The sequence below is a fragment of the Lepus europaeus genome, chromosome 8 (genome assembly GCF_033115175.1).
Source record: "Lepus europaeus isolate LE1 chromosome 8, mLepTim1.pri, whole genome shotgun sequence".
Taxonomy (NCBI): Eukaryota; Metazoa; Chordata; class Mammalia; order Lagomorpha; family Leporidae; genus Lepus; species Lepus europaeus.
In genome coordinates, this window is record NC_084834.1 from 32,542,262 (window position 1) to 32,568,464 (window position 26,203).

A 26,203-nucleotide genomic window follows, 5' to 3' on the forward strand; every position below is an offset into this window, starting at 1 on the left:
ACCATCTCTCTACAGCTGTCAGACTTGATTCAAACTTAGCTCAAACAAGGTTAGATATAAAAAGTCTGTATCATGCCAAAAATTCTTCTTTCCTACCTGTCCCAAATTCACTGGATATGCTCAGACCAAAGCCTCGGACACACAGTGAGCGCAGCAGAAGGAAGCACACTAGTGAACACTCCCAGCACTGAGAAGGTTCTGGCTTTCCCTCATCCCAGCTCTGGACAGGGAGTCTGAGACAAGTCCGTTACCTTCTAGGGGACTCGCACTGCTCGTCTTGATCTGAACCACCTGGATTAGAAAAATCTTCATTGCAACTTTTAGCACTAAATATCTCTGTTCTTTGAAAAGACAACTACAGATCTGAACATCTATGAACACACTTTCAAGGAGCGCCACCAAGGTACTCTCCCTGAAAGACCACACACTTTGGGTATTTAGGTGTATACAGACATTTGCCAGGGTGTGTAAACACTTTTGGATGAGAGGATGGGAGTAATGAGAGGATGGAGGATCCACAATTTCTTAAATAGCCCTGACCAAAAAAAGGTAATAACTGTATTATAAGACATTACACAAAAGTTGCCATTAAATGTAAAAAAAAAAAAAAAAAAAAAAAAAACCTATGGATTTTGTAATGAACTACCCTTATCTCAAGCTGTAGTGTTTAACAGCCCAGGAAGACATACTCATTTTGAAAAGATAGATAACTAGAATAATCTTCATCACGACCATCAGCTTGTGATTACACAAGAAAACACAAGGGCAAAGTGGCAGGAATTACTCTGAAAAGCAGAGATAAAACCGATTTGGTTTTGAAATGCATTAATTTTATGTCAGATTTATTTTTCGAATTATGTGCTGCTTTGACAACGATTAACATTATTAGCTGTTAACATTATTTTTCCTTTTTTAATCACTTACAAAGGGACAATAGGAGAGGACAGCTTTGAAAAGCACGGTAGTGAGCAAATTTGTTGAAGGGCTTAATAAATAAAAGCAAAGTCATGTATATAATAAATCCCAGCAGAATAAAGAGTGGGTATTCCAGATGGAAAATAAAAAAAAAAAAATAGATAAGAATGAGGCTCGAGAGGCAGAACTGCCTTGCCCATGCCCAGCTAAGATTACATATCATGATCACTCAACTGGTCAAAAGCAGCCTGAGATGAGATACTGAATTACTCTGATTTTAGTTCCGTCACCTGTAAAATGTGCTTAAGGCTTAAATGAGATATGTGAATTGTACAAATGCCTAGCACACAGTAAAACCTCAGGAAAAAAATAGCTACAATTATTTCTTCTACCCAATGCCCTAACTCAAATTAGGATAAATACGATCTACATTCTTTTTTAAAATTTTTGGGTACCAAGATTGCAGGGCATGATTTGATCACCTGATTTTCAGCAAAAAAAAACCTGAAGTCTTTTTAATACTCTATTACAGCTTCCTTGTAAAAGAAATGAAAGCAAACTTCAGAAGTATTAGTTACTTAAAATCTAAATTAATGTCATCATTTTATCCAGTCCTTTCAGCTGTCCCTTTGAAACTGTTTCTTTGATGAGAACAGCTAGTTAGTGGAACAAATGATTGACATGTGCACGTCTCTGTCTTTGACCCCACAGACTCCTTAGAGGTAACGGGTAAGGCCGGTTTGACAGCACCTTCCATGACGATGGAACTGTTCTAGGGGCACACTGTCCATATGGCAGCCACTCGTCGCTTGTGGCTGTTGGGCGCTTTGGAAATGTCACTAGTGCTGAGAAAATTAATTCTTATTTCATTCTAATTAGTTGCAACTTAAATAACCACTTGTGGTTACGGCTACTTTAATGGACAGCACAGTTTCAATGATCCATAGACCGAAAAAGGATTCTAAGAAATTTAAGCAAAAACCAAGGGTCTCCTATCCCAAGAACTGGTCATATGTTCAATTTAATTGCCTGTGTTTTCAGTGGAGGCCTGGGAACTGCGACTAAAGGAATAACATGTCAGCTGATATATTAATACACAGCAAAGTCGGTGCTAATAAAAGGATCAGAGATAAAAAGTATGTGGTCCTCTGATATTTTAGAAGGTCCCTAAGGCTAAGTTAAATTCAGGTTCGCTTACAGCCGGCCTCAGTGCCTGGATCAGAGCTGCAAAGGTCCTTATCAGCACCCTCAGTGCATGTGGTTCCTCACCACTAAATGGAAAGCTGCTTACACAATGCAGACTTAACAGCTCTGCATTTATCTTCATTTTCTTTTTTCAGAAATTCATTGTTCGGCAAGCCAAAACGCTAGCGTTCTTGGCCATCTTGGCCTTTCCCCTATAAACAAAATCTGTGTACCACCCATATCTGAAGCATAAGGCCAGACTCCTGCTTAGCTGCCCTGTAATATGGTTTAATTATGATGACTGAACTAATAGGCTGACATCATAGACTTTTACAGGCTGACCCCATGTCATCCTGATGTATCATTTTGCACCAGTTCAGTGCTGTAAATCAATTTAAGATCTCAAGCAGGTTGAAAAGGCTGGTAATGATGCTTTCTCTGCCGTCTCTGGAGACTCTACATTATACACAACTTACATTATTTATAAAGCCTCCGTGATGCCTCCATTAGCCTTGTAAGACTACATAAATGAGATCTTTTATACATACACAACTTGGCCTTGATTATGTAGGCGACTGCAGCTTAAATAGGCTCGCCTAATGACACTCGAGTTTACTCTTCTTCCAATCAACCAAGCTACTACATTGTACCTTAAATCCAGAATTGCTGGAGATCAACATTGCAAACTTGAAATTTAGTCTCTCACTAATAAGTGTGCCTGGGAAAATGATATTTACCTTCTTTTAATACTTTAATGAACTCAGTAGGAAAAAAAAAAAACTGACTCAAATTCCAAGAGGTGTAAGGGCTTAACATTTTAATGGCTTAAAAGCTGTCCTCCCTCTGAAGTGGGAAAGTCACCGGCTCTTCAAGGGTATCAAACTAAAGGGTACTTCTGCAGAAGGCGACATGTCCTTGGTTACATACCTATGGGTGGTGGGGTCAAAACTAAACCAAGGACAAATCCCTACCCTCGGAAGAAACCCGACGCTGCCTGGATCCTCCGAGGGTCTGGCACCACCCACCTCCAGAAAATCATCTCTCCGGGCCCTGGTGACAGTTCCCTAAGAACTGCAGCATTACACAAATGGTGCGCCACCTGCACCGAGATATCAAGTAACTGCAAATGGGAAGGAGGGAGGGAGGGAGGAGGACAGACACTTTAATCAGTACAGCCAGCGTACTTAGGCCTGGCACCCACATCAGAATAACACTGATGCAAAAATATTCACACCAACTGAAAAAATGCCGGGGCCGCGCGCACGTCGCTTCTGCCTCCCTGCTTTTCAAACAGTGGTTCCAAGCCAGCTCAGCCACCTCCAATACCCTGTAGAGGGGTCATTACGAACAGGGCGAAACATCGGCACGGGCAGGGAGCAGTTTTCTCATGGTGCCGCCGAGGTGTGGGCATGCACCGAGAGTCGGGAGTGTTAGAGAGAGAGAGAAAGAGAGAGAGAGAGCGGGGAGAGAGATTTCTTTGCCCAAGCTGCTGGGAGTTTCAGCCACAGGAAGACAGAAATCATGCAACTTCTATCATTCCACATACTTGGAATCAGATCCAACGGGAAGAGGACACGGCGGGGAAGCGCAGGGCCGGGTAGCCCCGGCACTCACGGAAGCGCTTGCTTTCCCGGGGAGCAGATTCTCTCCGAGACCGACCTCGGCGTTCGGCAGGAAAAGCGCCTCCCCGGGTACGGCGCACCGCGCACTTAAAAATCGCATGCGCTTCCAAATAAACAAAAGCCGCAGCCGCTGGTGGAGCGGCGATCGGGCCAGGGAGCCGTTCCTCCTCCCGGCCCCGGGCACGGGCAGGGGCCGCGCTCCCTTCCAGCGCACCAGGCGAACAAGCCCCGCGCGGCCCGCCTGCCTCACGCCCACCGCCCCCCACCTCGCTCCACTAACACCGGCACGGCCGGGGCCCCCGCGCAGCAAAGGAGCAGTTGTTCGGCGGCGAACTCACGAATGCACACGCAGTGAGGCAATCGAATCCGGTCAAGGGAAAGGAATGAGACGACACTCGCTGCGAGACGCAGGGGGTGGAGGCGGAAGAAGGGGGGAAAAAATTACGCGCCGCCGCCACAGCTTTGAATACATTAGAGGGAATTTCGGTGCGAACTTTCCTTGACCTCGACCCCCAAAGAGGCTCCCTGGGGGCCCGCGGAGGGGGACCCGCGTGGGATGCGGAGGAGCCCACCCGTCTCTCCTCAGGGCGGCCCCCTTCCTCCAGGCGGGCAGCGCCGGCCGCCGTCCTCTGCGGGCCCCGCAAGGGTCGCCCCGGCCGGCGGCGCGGGACACAATGGGCCCGCGGGGCCCGGGCCTCGGCGCCGCTGCGGACAGGGAAAGGGGACGCGGGGACGCGGGGCGGAGGGGGAGGCGACCCCGCGGTGGGCAGGCCCCGGGCGGGGGGCCGAGGAACGCGGCTTCCCCACCGCCGACCCAACAAAGACGCGCGGGCAGTCCTGGCCCGAGGCGACCCGGCACGAGGGCAGGACCCGCCGGCAGGTCCGCTCCTCACAGCGGCCCCGGGAGGCGCCATCATGGTGCTGGGGGCCGGGGTGGGGGTGGGGGTCCGCGGTCCGCCCCACGCGGGGCAGAGCCCCCTCGCGCCGCAGCCCGCGCCCGCCCTGGCCGAGGCGGCGGAGGCGCTCGGACACGCAGGGCGCCGGGCGGAGGGCGGGGATGCGGCAGAAGGCAAAGTTGGGTTCGGGTCTGTGGCGTTTTACCGGCTTGGCGGCGCGCCTGTCCGCGCGGGCGCACGAGTGGCTGGGCGAGCGGGGTCCCGCGCGGCCCGGGCTCAGCCGCTCGGCCTCTCCGTCCTCCGCCCGCCCGCTCCCGGAGCCTGGATGGATCTGGTCGCGCTGGCGTCAGGGAGTCGGAGCCGCCCAGCCTCCACGCCTCGGCTGCCAATACCCGGCGCACTCGCCTGCCCGCCCGCCCGCCGGCTCGCTCGCTCGCTCGCTCCCTCACACGCGCACCCGCGCGCCGCCGCCGCCGCCGCCTGCCGACCAGGGATCCTCTCCAAATTCCCGGCCCGGCGGCGCGAGCGCAGCTCTGCCGGTGCCCGCGGACAGCGCCCGCCCCCGCCCGCAGCCCCACGCCCCGTTTATTCCGGGGAGAGAAACCGGCGCGGGCGGCGATCTGGCTCGCCCAGCGCTGCCTCCTGGAGCCGCCGTGGAGCGGCCCCGGGGGTGCCTTCTCTGCACGGGAAGTTCCGTGGGTTTATTTTCTGAAATCTTGGTTAACGCGGTCCACCGCCGCCCCCCACCCCCATTGCCCAGTAAACGTGGAGCGCGTTTTTGACAAGTGTCTTCCGACGTGCGCCTTTTCCCCTCGAGTTTTCCTGGCCCCCGCAGGCACTCCCCCAACATTTGCAGGCCCCAGACGTTGTATCCAGAATTAGACAGGCTACTTGGCACTGCATGTGCCCATACCAAACCCTGAGTGAGGAGATGGACTTTGTGCCGACCCGGGATCCCACGATCCAAATCATGACAGATACCCCAAGGAGCTATCTTAAGAACTCTAAATTTTGTGATCCAATTTGTACTTTTTTTTTTTTAAAGATTTATTTGCTTATTTGAAAGGCAGGGATATAGAAAGGGGGAGAGAGAGAGAGAGGTCTTCCATCTGCTGGTTCACTCCCCAAATGGCTGCAATGGCCAGAGCTGGGCCAGATAGGACACATGAGCCTCCTCCGGGTCTCCCACGTGGGTACAGGGGTCCAAGGACCTGGGCCATCTTCCTTTGCTTTCCCAGGAGCATTAGCAGGGAGCTGGATGGGAAGTGGAGCAGTCGGAACTCCATCTGGGACCCATCTGGGAAGCCGGTGTCCTAGATGGTCAGTTTACCCCTACTCCACATGCAGGGCCCTGTACTATATTTTTTAGATGACATCAACCCCTAAAAGGCTTAAACAACTCTTATCTGTGTGATCTGCACAGGCATTGAAAATAACCTTGCAAGAGTCAACTTCCCTGTTGGCCTACTATCTAAAAGCTGGCACTGAATCGTGAATAATTCCCATAATGTTGAGTTACATTTGGAGAAGAATAATTATTCTGAGGGATAGATTTCACATGAACCAAAAGAATCTTCACCAGCAATATAGAGAAAAAAATCAGGGGCCAACGCTGTGGTGAAGTGGGTGAAGCCTCAAGCTCAGGCACCCTTGCTGGTTCCAGTCCTGTCTACTCCACTTTCAATCCAGCTCCCTGCCAATGCACCTGGGAAAGCAGAGGAAGATGGCCCCAGTGCTCGGATCCCTGCACCCATGAAGGAGATCTGGAAAAAACTGGCTCCTGGCTCCAGATCAGCCCAGCTCCAGCTGTTGTGGACATCTGGGAAATGAACTAGCACATGGAATATCTCTCTCTTTCTGTCTCTCCCTGTCTCTCTCTCTCTCTCTCTCTCTAACTTTACCTTTCAAATAAATAAATCTCTCTTTAAAAAAAAAAAAAGGAAAACCTCAAAGACGAATGTCAAATAATGATACTCTCCAATTGTCCATTTACCTTTGTGTGTCTGGCAAGCCAATTGAATTTATTATTAATTAATTATTACATCTGCATTTCATATTTAATTATTCAAAGGAAATACAAGGAAACCCATAAAATTCCATTTATAAATTAGACATCAATACTTATGCTAATTAAATTCCCTTCTTCATTAAACGACTTGAGTGCTTACTGGTCAATTCTTGGATCTCATCTTATTTTCCCTTAATGCAGCAGGTGACACAGTCGTTCATTCTATGCTCCTTGGAACAACAGAGGAGAGACCCTTGTTAATTACAATCAGATCAGGTCCCGCCACTGCTCACAAGCCTCCCAGGATAAAGAGAATAAGGCGGACCCATGCAAGGGACCATTATTCAGCCAACAAAAGGAATGAAGTACTGGTTCATGCTATGTGGATGATCCTTGAAGGCAGTATGCTAACTGAAACAAAGTAGATACCACATTTTGTATGCTTCCATGTGTATATTCAGAGGAGGCAAATTCATAGAGACAGAAAGTAGATTGATGAGGTATTGGGGGATTTGAGGAACCTGATAGCTAAAGGTTATGGGGTGATGATATTTTTCTAAAATTTGCATCTGGTGCTGGTTGCACAACTCTGCAGATGCACTAAAAGCCATTGAATTGTATACTTTGGCAAATTGACATGTGAATTATATCTCAATACAACCATTTTTTAAAAGATATGATGGGTAGGCATTTGGTACAGCAGCTCAAGTTGCCATGTGGGATGCCTGCACCCTCTATCAGAGTGTCTGGTTCTAGTCCCAGCTACTCCACTTCCAATCCAGCTTTCTGCTTATGCAGCTCCTGAGATGGCTCAAATACTTGGGTTCCTGCCACCCACATGGGAGGCTCAGATGGAGTTCTGGGCTCCTGGTTTTGGTCCAGCTCTGGCTGCTGTAGGCATTTGGGGAGTGAACCAGCAAATGGAAGATCTCTGTCTGTCTCTCTGCCTCTTTGTGTGTGTCTCTCTTCCTTTGAAATACAATGAACCTTTAAAAAAATTTTTTTAAATGTGATGATGGAACAGGTGTTTGGTCTAATGATTTAGAGGCTCACATCCTACATCAGCACCTGAGTTGGATTCCCGGCTCTGCTGCAGATTCCGGTTTCCTGCTAATGCACACCTTGGGAGGCAGCAGGTAATGGCTGACCTGTCACCCACTTAGAGACCTGGATTGAGTTCTCAGCTCCTGGACTTTGGCCTTGCCCAGGCCTGGTAGTTGCAGGCGTTTGGGGAGTGAACAAGCAGATAAGAATGTGCTCCCTGGTTCTCTCCCTCCCTCTCAAATATCACTAATTAATTCACTTCTAAAACATGACAAAATTACATGTGTGTTCCTTGATTGGATCCTGATGAGGGGCTATATGACTACATAATAAAGCTGTTAATTTTAAAAAAATCTATAAATAGCCTTTTTCATATAGTCTTCACAGCTCCAAATAATGATTATTAATATTACACATGGTATAGAATTTTATTTTTTCCTTTGTACAAGCTACTTCTTTAAATGGCAATAAAATGTGGATACTCCTTTTAAAAGAGCATTATTGAGACAGTTGGAAAAACTTGAATGGGAACTGTAAATATCATTGTATTACGGGTGTTAGAAGTCTCTCCTTGGCTCACAGTTTCACTCAGACTAAAAGCACTCACAGTGTGTACAAGACCCTGTGTAATCTCTCCATCTCACCCTCCTTTACCACTCTGACCTGGGCTCCTACTCTCCCTCTTGCTCACTTCGAATCACCTTGGCCTCCTCATTCTTCTGGAACAATCTGGGCATCCTGTGGGCTCAGCACCTGTGCACTAGCCGTTCCCTTCCCAGAAATCCTCCCCAGTGACGTCAGGGTGTCTGCAGGCTCACTGCTTGGCCTCCCTCAAGTCTGCACTCGGATGTCGGTACTCAATGAGACCCACCCAACCCCAATCTGCAATGTCACCCACCCCTGCTCTCACACTTTGCATCCTCTGTCCCTAGTTGCCTGTGGATGTTTCACTTATCACTGTCTAAGCACAGAGCCAAAAGAGCAGGACATTCAGAATACTGTGCTGCTACTATAAGCTCAAAGCAGTGTCTGGCACCGAAGAGGAGCTCATTAAACAGCTGATGAGGGGCCAGGGCTGTGGCGCAGCAGGTTAAAGCCCCGGCTTGCAGTACCAGCACCCCGTGTGGGTGCTAGTTAGTGTCTGCTCTACTTCCAATCCAGCTCCCTGCTGATGTGCCTGGGAAAGCAACAAAGGATGGCCTGAGTGCTTGGGCCCCGTGCACCCATGTGGGTAGACCCAGAAGAAGCTCCTGGCTTCGGCCTGACCCAGCCCTGGCCATTGCAGCCATTGGAGAAATGAACCAGCAGATGGAAGACCTCTCTGTGTCTCTACCTCTCTCTCTAACTCTGCCTATCAAATAAATAAAATAAACCTTTAAAAAATATAAATAAACAGCTGATGAATGAATCAGTCAGTCAATAAAGGAAGCAAGCATGCACTGTTGTATCTCAGGGATCGGGGATCCGGTAGCAAACAAAACAGATACAAATCCCCTCCTCATCATGGCAGACAGATAATTAAATACACACACATGCTATGTGGTGGTCCAAGGGACGGAAAAGCAGGGTAAGAGAGGTTATTTCTATAGGGACAGGAAAAACCTCACGGTCAAGAAAGAGGTCTTGAAGGAAGGGAAGGGAAGGAGAAAGAGCACGTGATCTGGGGGTGGGCTTCCACTCTTCCAACAGAGCGAAGATCTGGTGCAGGGCTGCAGAAGCCCACAGGAGAGGGGCGGGAGGCACGGCGCATGCGCATAGAGGAGCTAGTGACTGGAGCGAGAGCAGGGTATGAGGGCCCCCAGATGCATACAGGCTGGTGGCTGCAGAGAAGGGGATCTGGGGCGCTCACCGCTCTCTTCTCTCCATGAGGTAGCCAAGGCCCTTGCGTTCTGAGAATGGCAGAGGGGGGAAGAAATGTGTAGGCTGGAAGACATAGGAGCAATATGCAACCATCATGTTCTGGGGGAAGCTGAGAGCCAATGAACTACCACACAGTACTATGAAGTACCCACTTGAGGTCATGGTCATGAATTTAAAGGAAGAACAGTCAACACGGCTGTGGATTTTTCTGCAGCCTCAGTTGGCATAAGGAGGCATTGGTGAGTGTAACCAGGGATGCCTTTGGGTAGGTGGGTGTCATGGAGATAAAAGGTCAGAGGGTGGCCAGTAGGCAAGGCAGTGACTATTGGGGACTGTGTGACCAGGAGGGAAGTGAGGACATAATGAATATGAGATGTTGGAAAGATGATAGCATTGATCAGGCCCACAAATTGCTGGAGTTGGGAGCTGTTCCCAAAAACCGGAGCGAAGTCTGAGAACGGGATACTTGAAACTGAAATCATGAAGCTGGGGTAGCTTGGGGTAACACCAAGATCTAGGAGTGTGGCCAGAGAAAGTGGTTAGCCGAGGTAGGAAGGAGGGCAAGAGCTTCAGATTAAAGGGGATACCCAGAGAACTGAAGGTAGATTAATTATGCTATTTAATCATTTCATTTTTTTAGAAAAATCAGCTGCTAATCTTTTACAGTTAGATGAACCCTCAAAATTGGTTGCAAAATTTACATTTGCAAAATTTGAATGCAAAAAATCTGTTCAGACATGGTCTACTCAATGGAAAAATAAATGGAATTATTTATGTTTCAGGTCCCTCTGTGAACTTACATGGATCAGTTTCCCTGGAATGAGACTGCCCAGGATCACAGATATGGTATTCCCAATATGAAAAGGAATTAGTCCAGTGGCCAGCATTTTGGTGCAGCAGGTTAGGTGCCTGCCTGCAATACTGACATCCCATATTGGAGCACTGGTTCGAGTTCTGGCTACTCTGCTTTCAGCCCAGTTCCCTGCTACTGTACCTGGCAAAGCAGCAGAGGATAGACCAGGTAGTTGGCCCCCAACACTCTTGTGGGAAACCCAGATGGAGTCTCAAGCTCCTGGCTTCAACCTGACCCAGCCCTGGCTGCTGTGACCATTTGGGGAATGAACCAATGGATAGAAGATCTCTTTCTTTCTCTGTCTCTCCCTCTCTTTCTGTGTCACTCTGCATTTCAAATAAATAAAAGTTGAAATCCTTATGCTCTCATCACACCCTTTCCTCAGAAGAACTTGGGGCTGTGTATAATTATAAATGTACTTAGGCTTGTTGCTGGCTATCCAATGGGGAGATCGCATTAACCTTCTTCATAATATACAGGTGGGCACTGCATCTAGTTTGTTCCCTAGTGCAAGCACAGTTTGCACAGAGCTGTCACAGTAGACTCTCAGATCTTGCTAAAGGACTGCGATCAGATACCAAGTGATGTTTTTCCTTTAGGTGCTGGGCACTCCTTCCAGGTCCTGGGTGGAAGAAACTCAAGCCCCTGAGCCATTGCTGCTGCTTCCCGTGGTCCACATTCTCGGGCAGCTGAGATCAGGAGCTGGAGGCAGGGATCGCTCTGGTCTGCTTTAACAAAAACCAGGAGGAAGAGGAAGCTAGGCAGCAGAAGCAATGTAAAGATAGGTGGCAGGCCAATTAATGGCTGCTCTACACAGCAATCTGCCATCAAGGATGCCCAACAGGCCAGTCCACTGCAGTGGCTTTCAATGTGGAAAGTCAAGCCTTCAGCAGAAGTCAGCTTATGAAGTGCCCTGGCAGCTCTGCTAGCCAAGAGTTGGATCATTGGAAATGGAACTGCCCTGGAGTCGAAGGATTTCAGGTCAGAGCCACAGACCTTGCTGGCTCCAAGCTGAAAAGCCCTGCACTCAAAAACTTCCAAAGTAACCACCGCTGCTGAGGGGACAGCCAAGTAGGGTCAGCAACATTGCAGGCAGAACCGTACATTTCCTGTTAGAGATGCCACCTGCCTTTACCTGGCCAGCTCTCCTCCCAGGCCAGCTAGGTAATGGAAGTCAACAGGGTGCCTTCCCCAAGAGGTCCACACCTCCCTATCTCCCTGAAGAGATAGATAAGTCTGGGCCTCATAACTGACAAGGCCCTTAAAGCCCACCAGATTATTATCAAGCCCCTTCTGTCAGGTTCTATTTGCCTCTCAATCAGAAAACTTAGTCGTGGCTTACATAGCACCTTTCTTAGGTTCTCTAAGAATGATTCTGTCCTTTTTTCTAGACCCACTTGGGGTCTCATTCCTTTGTACTCATAGCCTCTACTCTAACTTCAATGGCTCTACTCCTGACCCGTGTGTACTGATGATCCTCTCCTCTACTTAATGTTGTATGATTATTCAGAATTTCTCTACAGACAAACCTCTCTATCTGCAAAAGTTGAGTGGCCTTTCACACAGTCTTGTTTGGGATCAGCTTTAAACTACGTCCATCAAACAGTCCTCACAAAGGTCCAGACACCACCCCCCCATTTCCTCTCCTCTATGAAATCCTCTCATTACCTGGTTAATGCCACTCTTAGGACCATTGGCTGCCATTCTCACTCTGTCTTTTATACTAAGTGTCTGTTTAAGTGTTTATAGGAGGTAATAATGGAACAAACCAAGGCCCTCAGCAACCAGGTGGTCAACCAAATGCTGCTACAGGGATAAACTAGGCTCCCCACCCAGGAGACAGCAGCTTGAGACATCGCCCCATGCCAGCGAAGAGTGCCTCATCACCCCATGTCAGCAGGAAGTAACTCTAAAAACAGTCACTGTCCCTCTACCCTTCCTGGTCTTTTGGGACTAATGTAATCCCATACAACTCCCGCTTTATAACAAACAAAAGGGGGGATGTTAGTAAAATGGCGCAGTCTTATCTATGGAGCAATCTACACCCTGACACCATCCTAGGCTCCAGTCCCCGGCCGCCATTGCTGGAAGCCAGGTAACCACATGGCCCAACCACCAGTGTCAGCCCCATACCCATCCTAATGGGATTCACTGCTCCTACTTCCCTGCCCACCCCTGGCAAAGTTTTAAAAAGACCTGTTCCTGAACATGTGGCTCGCTCTCTCTTTCTCTCCGTCTCCTGATCTCTCTGTCTCTATGTCTGTCTGTCTGTCTCTCTCTCTCTGTCTCTTGATCTGTCTCTGGACCTCTCTCTTACACTCTCCTTCTCTCTCTTTTTCCTTGTTTGCCCCTTCCCTCCAGTCTGTTGGGTTCTCCCCAATAAACTCTTGCCCTTACAAAACAAACAAACAAACAAAATGTAGGGCATGCATACTTCATGGTAATTGTTCTCAGGGTCATCTACACTATTGAGTCTGAAGTTCAGTGCTCAATGTGAGTTCTAGGAACTTGTAAAGACATTGTTAGCCTTTTTTCTAAAAGTCTCACGATAATCTCTACATCCCAAATTTCATGGGGAAATTTTATGTTAAATAGTATGGTAACAGGAGAATTTCATATCGATTTCCATTTTTTTTGAAATTTGTGGGGCATTCCATACTCTTGACTCAACGGATCTATTCTCTGGGGCCACATTTCTGCTGGGGTCACAGAGCATCTATAGCACGTAGACATAGGCCTGTGAGACTCATTCCTCTGTCCATTTTCCTGCCACGCTGAACTTTTTTTCCCTTACACCGCACCATGAGTAGCTCCAGATACATAATATATGGACAGTGTTTTCTTTGCTTAACTGACGTCTATTAATCCAACTATTATAACTACCCAGGACTCAAATGCTACCCCTAACTTCATGAAACAACCGTGGAAACCCTTGGTTTGAGCCAGCCCCAATCCTGAACTAAACCACGGAATTCTCTGTCATTTTTAGCCCTCCCCAGGGAAGTGATCTAGAGAAAAGCCTCCCTTGGTTCATTTGTTCCCAAAGACACTGTGTCCTTCACCTGTCCTTTCTTTCCCAAACTCTGGTTACTGTGATCCCAGGCCTGGACCTGGAGGGTGGCCGCCAGCTCTCCATCATGCCCGGGCACCCCTCAGGTCATTCTAAGTACTGGACTGGTTTGACTGTAGCATCCTTCTGCTTAGAGAAGTTCAATAATTCAAGTAGTGCCTCCCAATAAGCTTTTAACTCTCAGACCTGCTACCAAATATCCCTTAAAGATACATGTTTCTTGCTGGCACCACAGCTCACTAGGCTAATCCTCTGCCTGCGGCGCCAGCACCCAGGGTTCTAGTCCCAGTTGGGGCACCAGTTCTGTCCCGGTTGTTCCTCTTCCAGTCCAGCTCTCCGCTGTGGCCCGGGAGTGCAATGGAGGATGGCCCAAGTGCTTGGGCCCTGCACCCACATGGGAGACCAGGAGAAGCACCAGGTTCCTGGCTTCAGGTCAGCAGGCGCGCCGGCCATGGTGGCCATTTGGGGGGTGAACCAATGGAAGGAAAACCTTTCTCTCTGTCTCTCTCTCTCTCTCTCACTGTCTAACTCTGCCTGTCAATAAATAAACAAATAAAGCTCATATCATTTGTTCCTATTTGATGTGTGATCCCATTGAAAAAATTCTATACATTTAAAAAAAATAATTACTTTTTAAAAATACATTTTTAAAAATCTGATGTCATCTCCTAGATATTAAACCAACAAGCAAATAAAAATCCTTTTAAAAGCTAGAATGATGGGCACCTTGAGTTCAAATTTTCATTTTAACAAGTTAGGAAAAGTTCAGTAATTTTTCCCAAGGTCAAAAAATTTAGAAATAGCAGAATCAGGCCCAATTCTAGGTCTCCTCATCTAGATTTCTCTCTTCTATCTACCTGCCAAAGCCTCATCCTTGAGGTGTTCTCTGCTCCCCTTCCTCTCCCTGGGCCCTGTGACGTGGTTGGGATATATCTTGTGTCACACGTCAGTCATTGTTTAACCCATTCATTAAATATCACAAGGCCCTGTAAGTACATCACAGAAATGAATGCATAATGACTGGCACTCTCTCACACAAGAAAGCCCCTCTTTCTCTTTCCTGATACAGTATTTTGGCACTAATCTCACTCAAAGAGCCTCGTGCTGGTGGTATTCTAAGTCAGATTCATAATGGTCACATTCTACTGAGCAGTGACCTGGCCACCTGGCCCAAGGTTAACAACTGAGAGTCTCTGGCCCTCCCCACAGGTGGATGCCATCATCCCCACTCGCAGATAATACCAGTGCCTCCTCAAAAGACTTTGTGAGGAATAAAAGCGGTAATCGCAATAGCTAACATTTGTGTTTACGACTCGCCTGGCATTGTTTTGAGTCCCTTCTAGATCTGTTATTAAACTCCTTTCCCTAATGCAGTCCTATGAGATAGAAAGGATGTTAGCTCCATTCTATGGGTGAGGAAAGTGAAACACCAGCCTGGGAAGTGACTAGGCCACGGCCACACAATGAGTTAGTCCGCAGAGGCCTCTAAAACGTGCACCATGGCCTGTGATAGGCAATGTAGCCAATTTTCTTTTCACCGGATGTTTGTGGTACAGAGCTAGGAATGCAATTTCTGCCTCCAAGGGAAATATTTTAGGTAGACTCACACCAACAGAATCATTAGTGGACTAGCCAACTTTTTCAAGTTATCATGATTACGTGATTTCCAGGAAAAAAAAATCCTCAAAAGTTTCGCTACCAGTAGAAATGTCTCTGCTCTAGGCCTGCATCCATTGGCAAGATTTCCCACACTGAAGGAATGCCTTTGGCTACATTTACCACAAAACCTAGATGACAGTGACCTAAGCAAGATAAGCATGTATTTTATCTCTTGTAAAAATATCAGAAAAAGGACTCCTAGTGATGTTGAGATGGCTGAAAGGCGTTAGGGCCAAGATCTGCAATTCCTTTCGCCTCTCCCTCATTATTGGTTATAATATAGCTGCTGCAGCTCTAGGCTTCATAACTGGATCCTTAGTAAGAAGGAAAAAGGGCAAGGATAAAAGGGTGAACTGAGTGTGGGGCCCTCTAAGGAAGACATCTGTGATAGGTCGTCACCAACTCACAACGTCTGCCTGCGTCTCATTGCGAGAACTCTGACCTGGCCTCTCCTTTCCCGTGGCTGGGAATCACCATTCCATATTTCACTCTGTTCCTGCAGCCAAATGGGGTAAGGACGAGTGGACAGTGTGCTCCAAATGGCTTGGGCTGACGTGGCAGAGGTGACGGCTTCATTTCCAGGTTTTATTGCAAGTTTGTGGTCGATCCCACTGATGGCCTGAAATTGGCAGTGCGGGAGTATTTACACCACAAAAACTGATACCACAAATCAAGGTTCTGCCTTTTTTGGAGAGCCAGTGTTTAAACGTGTACCAGCACAACACTGGATATTGAATAGGCAGCCACGACTCTCTGCTACAGAGGTTTTTCATTTTTTCTTACTACATGTTTCGGTTCTTTCTGCTGGTGATTGAGATTTATTAACACTTAGGCAAGTGATCGTTGGATGTATCCCCTTCTCTGTATTCCGTAAAGATGTTGAGAGCATCTACTTATATTCGATTTTCTTCTTTGTCCAGTGAATGTACAAGATGTTCTTCATATTAAGTTAGGGGTGTCATAAACTACTGTATATTTCTGATCAATAATATTTTAAAAATTTTAGTTAAAAATATTCTGCTTTGGGAGCAGGTGCTTTGCCTAATAGTTAAGACAATTGTGTGTGTTTTTTTTTTTAGAGTGTTAAGCATTTACCATTTTTTTAAAAGATTTATTTGAAAGTCAGAGTTACACAGAGAAGGAGGGGCAGAGAGAGAGAGAGAGGTCTTCCATCCGTTGGTTCACTCCCCAATTGGCCAAAACGGCCGGAGCTGTGCCAATCTGAAGCCAGGAGCCAGGAGCTTCTTCCAGGTCTCCCACATGGGTGCAGGACTTGGGCCATCTTCTACTGCTTTCCCAGGCCATAGCAGAGAGCTGGATTGGAAGTGGAGGGCCGGCACCGTGGCTCACTAGGTAATCCTTTGCCTCCGGATTCTAGTCCCGGTTGGGGCACCGGTTCTGTCCCAGTTGCTCCTCTTCCAGTCCAGCTCTCTGCTGTGGCCTGGGAGGGCAGTGGAGGATGGCCCAAGTGCTTGGGCCCTGCACCTGCATGGGAGACCAGGAAGAAGCACCTGGCTCCTGGCTTCGGATCCATGCAGCATGCCGGCCATAGCAGCCATTTGGGGAGTGAACCAATGGAAGGAAGACCTTTCTCTCTGTCTCTCACTATCTATAACTGTCTCTCTCTCTCTCTCTCTCTCTCACTGTCTAACTCTGTCTGTAAAAAAAAAAAAAAAAAAGGAAGTGGAGCAGCCAGGACTCGAACTGGCGTCCATATAGGATGCCAGCGCTGCAGACGGCGCTTTACTTGCTAAGCCACAGCGCCAGCCCTGACACTTGTGTTCTACATCATGCATGCCTGGGCTTGATCCCTGCCTCCAGCAGGGACATCAGGAAGCAGCAGTGATGGCTCAAGGGCTTGAGTTTCTGCCACCCAGGTGGGAGACCTGGAATGAGTGCCCAGCTCCTGGCTTCAGCCTGGCCCAGCTCTGGTTGTTGTGGGCATTTGGGGAGCGAACCAGCAGATGGGAGATCTCTGTCTTTCAAATAAATAACAAAAATAAAATAAAATTTAAAAATCTTAAATTCTGTTCTGCTAAGATTCAGACATATTCAGATACAACCTCTTAATTTCACATTTGAGGCCACTGTGATGTCAAACTATTGCTAAGATAATCAATTTTTCTTTTATTAAAGTTTTTTTTTTTCATTTATTTTGAAAGTCAGTTATAGAGAGGGAGAGACAGAGAGATCTTCCATCCAGTGGTTCACTCCCCAGACGGTCAAAGCTAGGAGCCAAGAGCTTCATCCAGGTCTCCCATGTTGTCGTCAGGGGTCCAAACACTTGGGCCATCTTCTGCTGCTTTTCCCAGGCCATTAGCAGGGAGCAAGTTTGGAATTGGAGCAGCCAGGACATGAGCCGTTCCCCATATGGAATGCCAGCATTTGCAGGTGGTGACTTTACCTGCTATGCCACAATGCAGGCACTGACAATTTTCCTAAGGTACAATTTTAATGAGGCACAAAAAATACTTTAAAATAATTTTTTATTCACAAATTTATTCCTGAAAAAACCGATTAAAATGGAACGTTGTCTTCTGCTGGTTATAAGAGAAAGTCCATTAAAAAGACATCTTGGCTAGATCTTTTCTCCTTTCTTTCAAATCCTAACAGGTCCTTAAACACAGTACTGATAAGCTCAAAGAATGCCTTCCCTTTGGCTTGAAAGAAAGCAAAGGAATGATTTCAGGAGCTGAGCCAGAAAGCCTCAAGGGTTTGTGAACAAGAACCACCTAAGGAGTTTTGCCTTCAAGGTGGTATTTTAAGTATTCACATGTGAGCTCTGGAAACAAAGTCATATATCAGAGTGCAATGTGTACCTTAGACATTTCCTTGAAAAGTCATACTTTGAAGGCCAGTGCTGGGTAAAGCTGCTGCCTGCAGTGCCGGCTTCCCATATGGATGCCAGTTCGAGTCCTGGCTGCTCCACTTCTGACCCAGCTCTCTGCTATGGCTTGGGAAAGCAGTGGAGGATGGCCTGAGTCCTTGGGCCCCTACACCTGTGTGGGAGACCTGGAAGAAGCTCCTGGCTCCTGGCTTCAGACTGGCCCAGCTCTGGCCATTGTGGCCATCTGGGGAGTGAATCAGCAGATGGAGGACCTCTCTCTCTCTCTCTCTGCCTCTGCCTCTCTGTAACTCTGCCTTTCAAATAAATAAACAAATCTTAAAAAAAAAAAAAGTCACACTTTGAATGACTTACTTTAGTTAATTATCCACTGTTACAGTTATGATGAAGATTTTTATTTGAAAATAAAAACAACGATCAGAAGTGGTCAGTCTCAAAGGCCTGGGTGTCTAGCTATATCCTCCAGAGTGGAGGCCTGCCTGTTGAGGGGTTTTTTGAGGATGATCATTTAAAAAGTACCTGCTGCTTCTCCTGAGTGGAGCCAAATGGAGCCAAGTGAGGAACAAAACCAGAAGTCAGAGAAATGGAAGCCCAAATATTATCTGTATTACCTGTAAAGTGGATTGCAAGATCTGGCCCTAGATTTGACACCATATTGGCTTGCTAATATTTTACCTCGAAATTAGAAAGTCTGAGGCTCTGTGTAGTGCAAGAGCCACAGGTTGCAATCAGCTTCTATGATTCTGGATCAAAATGAGCCATTTTCTCACCAGAGAATGCCTTTCTGTTCTCCTGATGCTTTCTTCCATGCTGCGTCAGCATCTACCTTAAGTTAGCTTAACTCTCAAAAGAAAGGTTTATGTTGCACTTTTCCACGTGGGACAAGAAAATCAGTTTTTTTTTCCCCCAATTAGCCCAAGGATGCTCCACTTTGCCCAAAATTCTCTAAAATTTGCATTTTGTTGTTAAGAAACCCAAACTGAAATATTGTCCAGTTCTTTTCTTTTTAAGATCTATTTATTTGAAAGGCAGACTTACAGAGAGAGAGAGAGAGAGAGAGAGAGAGAGAGAGAGATCTTCCTTCCACTTGTTTCCTTTCCAAATGGCTCCAATGGCCAAGCTAGTCCAAGCCAAAGCCAGGAGCCTAGGGTTCCATACAGATCTCTCACGTGGGTGGCAGGGGCCCAAATACATCCCCTGCTTTCGTGGTCATATAAACAGGGAGCTGGATCAGAAGTGGAGCAGCCTGGACTAGAACTGATGCTCACATGAGATGCCAATGTTGCAAGCAGCGGCTTAACCTCCTGCGCCACAATGCCGGCCCCCAAACATTGTGCATTATAAATTTGCTGCTGTTTGATCCCAAACGTGAAGGATGCTAAATTGGAGTGCTTTTTTGTAAAACCACAGGGAGAGAAAATACTAGGGAAAAAGACAGGAAGGCTGTAATAGAAGCCCCTGGCTAAAGTGAAAAAACAATATTAATTCAGGCCACAAATGTTTCTTGAGTGACTACTGTGTGTTGGCCACAGTTCCAGGAGCTTTCACTTTTGGTTGGAAATAATATTTTCATTGGGAGACAGACAGTGAACACAAGAATACAAGATAAGATGTGATCATTTAAGCTATGAGGAAAATAAAATATGGTAATGTGGCAGGTAGTGATATTAGGGGGTGGGCAGGGCTCTCTTTAGATGGATGACCAGGGAAGACTTCTCTGGGGAGTCTCTGAGCTGAGATGTGGACTGTGAGAAGGAAGCTGAGCAAGTTATGGGTCACTTTTATAACCCTCACCAGGACTTTGGATTTTACTCTCAGTACAGTAGGAAGTCAGTGAATGGATTAAAGCAGGGCAAAGACAGGATTAGGTTGACATTTTCCTGGCTTCTCAGAAAAGTAGGAACACAAAGAGGGAAGGGAGACCATTTGGCCTACCAGTTAAGAGACTGCGTGGGATGCTACACCCCATATCAGAGTGCCTGGTTTGAGGTTATGCTAGGCTCCTGATTCCAGCTCCCTAGTGATGTGTACTCGGGGAAGCAGCAGGTGAAGGCTCAAGTAGTTGGGTCCCTTCCACCCACATGGGAGACCTGGATTGAATCCCCAGCTTCTGGCTTTGGTCTGGCCTAGCCCTGATGGTTGCTGGCATGTGGGGGGAGTGAACCAGTAGATGAAAGCTCTCTGTCTTGTCCATCTGTCTCTCTCAAGCTCCCTCTCTAATAAATAAATATTTTAAGAAAAAGAAAATCAAGAACCACTGGAGGATCGAGACTGTGAGCAGTGGGCCAGCTAGAAGGCTAGGGGAGTGGTCACAAGAGAAGATGGTGGTTTGGACTAGGGGCAGGGGAAGGTGATGGCCCAAGAGGGCGAGTGCCCACCATGGCTTCAGGAGGGTGAGGACTGGGCAACTTGATTTCCTTTTTATGGTACCTCGAGTTCCTCTGAATTGCAGGAAAATTCTAAAAGATGTTTGTCAAATATTTTCCAACCATACTCCCAACAAGAGAATCTTCCCTCCAGAAATCAAGAATTGCAGAATTCCTTCACCAGCAAGACCTTTTTTTTTTTTTCTTGTTGTCTTAACCCTTTCTCTCTACTGGCTCCTTCCCCCAAACAATGAACATGTTCTAATATCTTCCATCCTAAACACATGTATACGCACACAGCATTTATAAATATGCAAAGCAAAGCCACAACAATGGTGTTGAGGCACAGCAGGTCAAGCCACTACCTGCAACACTGGCATCCCATATTGGAGTCCAGGTTCGAGTCCAGGCTGTTCTACTTCCAGTCCAGCTCCCTGCTAATGCTCCTGGGAAGGCAGCAGAAAGTTGTCCAAGTGCTTGGATCCTTGCTACCCATATAGGAGAGCCAGATGGAGTTCCAGGCGCCTGGGTTCAGCCTGGCCCAGCCCTGGCTGTTTGGGACATTTGTGTAGTGAACCAGCAGATGGAAGATCTCTCTCTCTCCCTCTCTGCCTTTCAAATAGATAATAATAATAATAATAATTATAATAAAAGGCTTACAATGTCAACAGTAAAAAATACAAACTCCTCCTTTTCTTAAATATTTTTCTAGATTAATACATTTTCTATTTCTCTTCTCATCCACACTTCCCTGAAGAGTAATTTATACATCCAGCTGTCCTCATTTTTGTAAGTCCACAGTAATCCAACTTCTGCTTGCATCATGCCATCAAAACTAGTCTTGCTAAGCCAGGGCCACTGCACACTGCGGGGTAGGTTGTGTAAATACAATTTATCCCTGATCCCTGGTTAAATTTTTTTCTTTGACCTTCATTGCCATATCCAACCAATACTTTTCTGTCTTTATTTTGTTGGATGGATCAGGTTCATTAGCAACTACTGAGTATTCTTACATTCCTGAAACTTTGGCTTTGTGAAACACTGGAAACAACCCAACTATCCATTCCTTTAGGACTAGTTGAATAAACACAAAGGAGTACTTTGGAGCTACAATAAGGAAATATGACTGTTTTCATGTACTACCAAGAGTCATCGTCAGGATACATTGTTAACTGAAAGAAGTAAGGTGGGGAAAAATATACAGTGTGTTATCACTTATTTTTAAAAGGTGGAGGAATGACTATAGACATGTTTGCTCACAACAAAAGAATAATGGGAGAATAAACAAAAATGTTTTTAAGTTACACATAGAGGAGAGTAAGGTAGAAAAAAGGATGGAAACTTGGTGTTTCTGAAAATAGCATGGTTTGTGGATTCCATTTTGAGTTATGAAAATATTTCACCTAATTGTAAAATAAAGGGATTTTTTAAAAGAATCAATAAAAATCAAGCAAAAAAAAAATGAAACAAATAAACTGAACTGTGAATCAAGCCTCTGTCTGACAGAGAGGAACTTAAAAAAATACAGTAATCTGACTGTAAATCCTTATATAATCAACAACAAAAAGAACTAAAAAAGAAGAAACTATTTTCTTTTTTTAATTTATTTATTTGACAGGTAGAGTTATAGACAGTGAGAGAGAGAGAGAGAGAGAGAGAGAGAGAGAGAGAGAGAGAGAAAGGTCTTCCTTCCATTGGTTCACCCCCCAAATGGCCTCTACGGCTGGCGTTGCACCAATCTGAAGCCAGAAGCCAGATGCCTCTTCCTGGTCTCCCATGTGGGTGCAGGGCCCAAGCACTTGGGCCATCCTCCACTGCCCTCCCGGGGCCACAGCAGAGAGCTGGACTGGAAGAGGAGTAGCTGGGACACCTATATGGTATGTCAATGCCACAGGCGGAGGATTAACCAAGTGAGCCGCGGCGCCGGCCCCAAGAAACTATTTTCAATAGTCATCTTGTCATGAAGATATTTGGCATTTTAAATTTAAAATCACAAAAGTAGTTAGCTTGACATACAAACAAAATTTGGAGTGTTTGAAGGGCTCTGGCTCAAGATTTGCTATGGGAATTTAGGCAAGAAATTCATACACTTTCCTCTTCATCTCTAAATTGGATTAATAGTCCCTATACTACAAGCTTCTGAGAATTATACATAGTGTGCTTAGCATAGCACTGATGTGTCCAGGAGCTCAGTGTTAACTATTTTTACGAATTACCTTTGTGTCATCTCCCTGTTGGGTTATAAGCTTTTTGAAGACAGCAGTGTACTTAAAACACCTAACATAGTTTCTGCTACTTAATATAAGCTCAATAAACATTTGTAAATGAATTATTTCCCATTCAAATGGATGGAACTCTAGGTCTCTGTTATAAGATGCTTCATATGTAGTTTATAAATTTATATAAAAACCAAAGAGCCTGCTAAATATATGTTGCAATTTAGTTGACTTTATTCTACCTTCCTGGATTATTGTAATGCCAATTATGCTAATTGTGTAAACCAATTTCCCTAGCCACTGTTCCTTTGATAACATTACCAGATATTAAAATAGTTACAATAAATTATAAAACATTATAATCTGCCAAGTGTACCTCTGCTTTCACAGTAGTGAGAATTCAGCCCCTCAGAAGTAAATTTCCTAAGTGTGTTTATTTTCCCATTCAACATTTCTAGAGCTGATGGCTCTTTCATTTTTTTTTTTTTTTCAGACTGTTAGGCTCTGAAATTCCCAGTTTTGCAGAAGAAACACCTTTTTTCTGATTTAGAGAGAGACCCTGTACCTTATCAAATTTCTATCTTTCCAAAACTCTTCTTACACTATAAGTAACAAGATACAATTTCCCATTCTTTTCTTTAAAAAAAAAACCTTTTATTTAATAAATATAAATTTTGAAAGTACAACTTTTGGATTATAGTGGTTTTCCTCCCATAACTACTCTCCCACCTGCAAACCATCCCATCTCCTACTCCCTCTCCCATCCCGTTCTTCATTAAGATTCATTTTCAATTATCTTTATATAGAGAAGGTCAACTTAGTTTATACTAGGTAAAGATTTCAACAGTTTGCACCCACACAGACACACAAAGTATAAAGTACTGTTTCAGTACTAGTTTTACCATTAATTCTCATAGTACAACACATTAAGGACAAAGATGCTACATGGGGAGTAAGTGCACAGTGGCTCTCATTATTGATTTAACAATTGACACTCTTATTTAAGATACAAGAGTATTTCAAAACATTTTTTTAAAAAAACTGAATCAAGGGGCTGGCGTTATGGCACAGCAGGTAAAGCTGCTGCCTAGGATGCTGGCATCCCATATGGGCACTGGTTCTTGTTCCCATCGCTTCACTTCCAGTCCAGGAGCTTGGGTCCCTGCACCCATGTGGGAGACCCAGAGAAAGTTCCTGACTCCTGGCTCCTGGCTTCTGCCTGGCCCAGCCCTGGCTGTTGTGGCCATCTGGGATGTGAACCAACAGATGGAAAATCTCTCTCTCATTCTCTGCCTCTCCCTCTCTCTGTAACTCTGACTTCCAAATAAATAAATGCCTTAAAAAAAACCTGAATTAGGGGCCGGCGCTATGGCGTAGCGGGTTAATGCCCTGGCCTGAAGCGCCAGCATCCCATATGGTCGCTGATTTGAAACCTGGCTGCTCCACTTCCGATCCAGCTCTCTGCTATGACCCGGGAAAGCAGTAGAAGATGGCCCAAGTCCTTGGACCCCTGCACCCACGTGGCAAACCCGGAGGAAGCTCCTGGCTCCTGGCTTCGGATCGGCACAGCTCCGACCATTGTGACCAATTGAGGAGTGAACCAGTGGATGGAAGACCTCTCTCTCTCTGCCTCTCCTCTCTCTGTGTAACTCTGATTTTCAAATAAATAAATCTTAAAAAAAAAAAACCCTAAATGAATTGATGTTTATTTTGGTTCAGAAAAATTGGGGGATATATGCATTGTTTTTTCATCATATGCATTTTCCATGAATGGTTTAGAGATCTCTTGTTGATTTACTAGATAGTTTTCAATATCAGAATAAGGGAAAAAATGTGGCAGAGTCCCAGAAAATCTGCAACCATTGAGGTTCCTGATAGTGCAACACTTTATTTTAAAATTAGATATAAAATATTTCTCTTTCCCAACCAAGAGAGGCTTCTCCGAGCCTTTCAGTAGATCTCTGGTGGAATCAAGCTGTTAGTGCATGTTCAGCCACAAGAATCCTTAAGTAAGATATGTCTTACCACCTTCCCTTAGCCAATTTTTTCTCACTTAGTCTAAACATCACTTAGTTAGACCTCAAGTCTCTGAGAGGGTGACTCCTAAAATTATAAAGAAAGCAGCAGAAACCGTCTTTCCCCACATTCTCTATCATTTTCTGGACATACATTACTCAACACTGGCTAACCCACAAAAGAAGAAAGATACAATTAGGAATAAGTCTTGGGGGGTCATTTCCTTTGTCTGTCAACTTTAATATGCTAGAGTATCTGGCACCGGGCCCAGAAAATCAAGCTTTACTTCCAGTCCTTTGGAGCTCTCTTTTCCTCCAGTAGGGCTACTCCGCAGCAGGGACACACCCTTTGGCTCAATGTAGCTCACGGAGGCGCAGCTGAGGCCCTCCATCACACAAGCCTTCCCCCAGAGGATGGTACTACTGTTCCTTCTTCTCCCCAGGCTTCTCAGAAAACCTCTCCCTTCCCAGCGATGTTTTCAATGGACAGAAGTTAGCCATCCTCAGTCTTCAACCCTACTTTGCGGTATTTCGATATCCTCATGTTCATTGGCTCAGCTGATTCATTTGATTGTTCAATAAATATTTACTGAACATCTCTCAGGCCCTGTTAGAAGTCAACAAACAAGGCAGAACCCTGGCTTTCCTAGAAGTGACACCCTAGTGGATCCTGAACAAATATCCTGCTAGTGCATCAGGAAAGAGCAGTACGAAGAATCAGACCAGTGCACACAGATTTCCTCTTCGACAAGCTCTCTTCTAACTTCTGGGTCCGTTTTTCCCACAGCTAGGTTGTGTGCTTTGCTTCTCATATTCCCAGAAACAGGGCAGTGACCTGCAGGTGTTGTGGGAATACATTTAAGAAATTTTAAGAAAGACCATAAGGGAAATGAGTCACTTTGTAGAAATTCATGTCAATGGCGTATCTGGAATGATTCGCTTTACTAGCTTGGAGTACAAACACAATTGCCTCACTTTTATTTATTCAGTTTATTGCTTGACCACCCACCTGCCCTTAGTGGCAGGAAGCTCATTTATTTCCCAAGGCCACCCTCCCCCCCCCCCCCCCCCCCAGTCACCCTACATGGGTAAGAGCACTAGGTACTTATTTGGTTCAGAGGAAACTAATCCTACCACAAGAATGCAGGAAGAGAGAAAAAACTAGGAGCTAGGACCAGTCTGCTAATGCCTTGGCTTGGGACTCTGCCATGTAAGGTTAGAGAAGGGCCCTGCACACTCTGAAATCAGGACATTTGCTCGTGCTCACTCTCATTCTCTATGGTTTCCCCCATCACTCCAAGAGCATCCCTCGAGTTCTGAGGCCAAATCTATTTTAGGTCACATTCTATACTCAGTCACTTTCCTAGAGTGTCTAGCACTGAGCTAGATGGGCCAAGCTTAGAAAAGACCCAGCCCCAGCCTCTGTCATGCCAGAACAAGTCTTGCCAATAAACCCCAACTTGATCTGCCTTAGCATCTTTTTCCTGTCGGTGCACCACCTTGGCACATCCCAACAAGGAATCTTCCTGTTGCTAAGCAACAAGCCCATTTCAATTTTGCACACATACAGATACACCCACGTTGACACCTACATACAAATAATCACCAGTATGGATTGTTTGGCTTGAACTTTCATAACTCGGAGGGCC

The 26,203-nt window shown here is 46.0% G+C and overlaps 1 protein-coding gene across 3 annotated transcripts in view; it reads right to left on the reverse strand.

Annotated features, from left to right (window-relative positions):
- Positions 1-4,967, reverse strand: part of SMAD1 (SMAD family member 1) — an 87,208-nt gene extending 82,241 nt beyond the window's left edge. Inside the window, exon 1 of one of the 3 annotated variants that reach the window (XM_062199543.1) lies at positions 4,824-4,967. The gene's annotated coding sequence lies outside the window, so the exon portion shown is untranslated. Of the gene's footprint in view, positions 1-3,646; positions 3,705-4,060; positions 4,077-4,823 lie in introns of those variants that run through there. The other 2 variants (XM_062199546.1, XM_062199544.1) reach the window with 2 other exon arrangements.
- Between the last annotated feature and the right edge of the window lie 21,236 nt (positions 4,968-26,203).